This window comes from Cupressus sempervirens, chromosome 9, assembly GCF_028749045.1.
Source record: "Cupressus sempervirens isolate cs-2001-9-10 chromosome 9, ASM2874904v1, whole genome shotgun sequence".
Taxonomy (NCBI): Eukaryota; Viridiplantae; Streptophyta; class Pinopsida; order Cupressales; family Cupressaceae; genus Cupressus; species Cupressus sempervirens.
In genome coordinates this window covers 571,232,170-571,236,135 of record NC_143126.1, presented here as the reverse complement: position 1 = coordinate 571,236,135, position 3,966 = coordinate 571,232,170, and positions in this window count along the sequence as shown.

Here is a 3,966-nt window from a genome sequence, read left to right as displayed (position 1 = left end):
CCAATAATTAAAACATTATCAACCTTAAACAATCTTATCCATTCAATAAAAGTAAACAACAACTATAACAAGATGCACACAGACAATTACACTAGATATGTTAATTAGGAAAACCCTTGATCAAAGGGAAAACCCCAATGGGAATGATGCTCACAAGATGATGTACTAATATAAATATTCCTTGTTAGAGGATGGACCCTATTAGGAGTCTATTACAAAATTTAGTATATATGAGTCCCTGTTAGGAGACTTTGAATCCCTATTAGGAGATTCCAACCGTATTAGGAGTTGTGCCAACCCTGTTAGGAGTTGTAGAAGATAGGACCTATTGTCCAAACAACTTTTGGGGAAAGACCACTGAACTCACTGTCCAATTGATCTCTCAACTATTTCTTACAAAATAATTGTGTGTATTGTACTTCACACTTCTTTCCTCTTTCTTTTCAACTAGACCAATCACTATTAGACCTTGTAGACTAGGTCACGAACCTTGGATCTAAGTCTCCAACTTTAGATCACACAATAAAACCTTGGCAATTGAAGTTTCTTTCACTTCCACTTTTCTCTTCTTAACTTTGCATTATGCTCTTTGTGTTGCTTAAAATCACTTCTCTTCCATACTCATGATAAAGGAAAATGTCCTTCCTTTATATCAAATCCATAAAAAAAATCTTTGAGTCGACTGTTACACCTTCTCAATTAATTATTATAGGACCACATTAAGAACATGTTACACTTAGCGATAACATTAATCTTTCACCTTGCAACTTGAATAACTTTTTGTACAAATAATATTATGTTGAACCAGCTTAGCCACGTCATTATCAACATGTCTTCTTCACATCTTTAACTTTGGCTTCTCAAAATAATAAATATGCTAAGAGATATAACAAGCTTACCAGAACATGCCTCTGTAAACTCTATCTCATAACACTCTTTACCAAAACTTGCATAACTTCTTCTAGACTTAATATCTTATACTTTCAAGGTTAGTTGCATATACTAGACACTTAGTAGTATCTCTCTTTAACCTCCCTATTGAATGTACTCTACAATATTTCTGTACCAACTTGATCTTTCCATTGTTCTTCTGTCAGATACCACAAAAAACTGCTATGTTGACATAAATGACAAACACAGTTATGAATGTAACAAATCAACATGATAATGATCTGATCATGTTTCTACAATACTACCCCATAGGAATATCATTAGCATTCATGCTTCCAACATAAGAAAACTAAGACCTTTCAACAAAGCCCTCCAAGCTAAATAGCTTTGGAGAATCTTTTCCAGCAAGGGGGATTGGAGGAACATCTTGGAAGACAAATACCTTTGAAGACCTTCAATAAGAAACTTGCTCTTTGGAGAGTCAATTCCTGAAGGATCTAATATATGGAATGAAATTCTCAGCGCCAAAGAGGTGGATAATAGTAAGGTGAAATGGAGTGTGCGGAATGGAGAGGACACCCTTTTCTTGTAGGACAACTAGATGATTTAGGGGCCTCTTATCTTCGTTCTTGATTTTGAAAGATGGGCTTGAATTTGCATCTAGAGGTTTGGTAGATTTATTAGTGATTACTAAAAAAATTAGGGTCAGAGGGATCTTGCTTCAATAATAGAGGACCTAAAACGTCTAATGACAATTCTTCTCTCAATGGCTTTGAATGAGGATCAAGACCAACTTGTCTAGGAGAATACTTCAAATGGTACCTATTTGGTCACCTCAAGATACCAAGATATTATTAGGCAAGATTCAAGACCAGACTAGACAAAGGGCTATTTCCCTGTCTTACCCCTAAAATCAATAAAAAAAAAATTGGATTTTACTCCAGAACAGGATCCTGGCAATTGACAATTTGAGTAGAAGGGGTCTTCCTATTCCTAATAGATGTGTGCTTTGCAAAAACTAGGCTGAGACTATGGATTACCAGTTTATACATTGTTCCTTCACTAGAGAGGTGTGGTCTTTTTTTAGTCAAGCTTTTCGATTGAGCTGGTGTGCTCCTAACTCGACTATTGAATTCTTTAGGTAGTGGGATACCTCTTGGAAGGGATCTGGGCCTCAAACTATAAGTAAATGGGCCTTGCCTCATTTTATATGGGGTATTTGGAAGGAATGTAATAACTATATCTTTTGGGATGCTATCCTTCCTACTAGAATTGTGTCTAGAAAAATTCAAAATGCCCTCATGGAAAACTATATGTTTATTAAAGGATTTAACCCTTTCGTAGGTGAAATTGGAAGTTGTAATGATACTCAAACAAGAAGAAAGGAGTTTCACTGGTCTTTACCCCCAAAAGGTTGGCACAAAGACAACTTTGATGGAGTGGCCAAAGGAAACCCAGGGGCGGCAGGAAGAGGAGGGGTGATTAGAAACAATCATGGGAATGGAATAGTGGTAGTTACTTTCCCCCTGGGACACCAAAAAAATTATTATGTGGAGGCTTGTGTAGCCCTTCAAACAACTAAATTGGCTAAAGAGATAGGGGTCAAAAGCCTATGGTTGGAGGGGGGTTCAAATAATATTATTAAATGCCTAAGGGGAGAACACCCTCTGTTATGGAGTATTAAGAATATGATTGAGGAAAAAAAGAATATCTTACTTTCCTCTAAAAGGGTCTTTGTGTCACATGTTTACTATGAGGGAAATGTGGTTGCTAGTTGGATGGCTAATGAGGTAGCAAGGAGGGACTTGTCACACACATGGCCTAGTGGAGAGGGATTTTTGATGGTCACTAAAAGTTTAATCAAGATGGAGAGAATCCAAAGGAGGACGGGCAACATAAAGTGTAATTATGGAAGTTAATGTTGTCAATCAAACTTGTAAAGTGATGAAAGCTTGGCACGAGCCGATTCAGAGGCATCGTAATTGGGGGACTTTGTGGCACATTTTATGGGAAATTAGTAATAACTATACTATTGCATTACTGAGGTTGGAGGTAAGTATAGGTTTTGTGAGAAAAACTAGTGTTTGGTTCATGGTGCTTGGAGAACTCAAAGTTTATGTTCTTCTTTCTACAACATAATGGTAGGGGAGAGGCATTAAAGAGAGCTAGAGGGAGAAGTGGAGAAGTGGAAGAGGCAATCAAAGGTGTGGGAGAAGTTGAGGAAAGGCAACATCTCCTCATTCATTGAAAATTTCATGGTTGGGATCCAAAGATTACTAACCTAATGGTTAAATCATGGAGAGATGGGAAGGTGAAGATTGAGGGGGTCGACTTCTAGGTCAATGAAGGGGTCATCACCCAGGTCATTAACTCTCCTAATCAGGGCATAAAATTATACAGGGATAAGAAAATATCCCTTAATGTGGTGAAAGACTTTGCAAAGGAAATGAAGGAGGTGAAGGAACTAGTGAAGATCGGTGCCTACTATGAGCTTGCATCTATTAAGAAACTATGGAGGTTTATCTTAAGCGTGATTATATACTACATAATGCTTGACACAAGGTTTGATAGGATTCAAACCCACCATTTTGTTATCCTAAACTATTTTAGATATGGAACAAAAAAATTAATCCCCTTCAACCTTTTTTTCTCTGCAAATAAGAGTATTATGGATTTTAAGAAGAAAGCATACACTAATCTTGCCTTCCATGAGGGTTTGTTATTACTCATACATGAACATTTTAAAGCTCAAATTCATGGAAGGTTTGTTACCTAGAAGGTAGCTTCTTTTGAGGAGACGAAGGGATCTCACCTCCCTTCAGATATGGAGGATAGGGTTGGTCTACACTCGGATGACGAAGAGGAGGTGCCTAAAATCATGAAGGATATGGGTAGGAAGAAGAAAAAGGAGCTAAGGAAAGGAATAGAGAGAAGGATAAAGCAGGAGGAAAAATTGGAGGAGGATTACATGATGAGGACGAGGGATGTACATGGATAAGGAGAGAAATGTGAGAGAGGAGGGCACCAGTAAGGCTTAGGTAAGTAAGAAGGATGACAACCTGTTCAAAAGGAAAA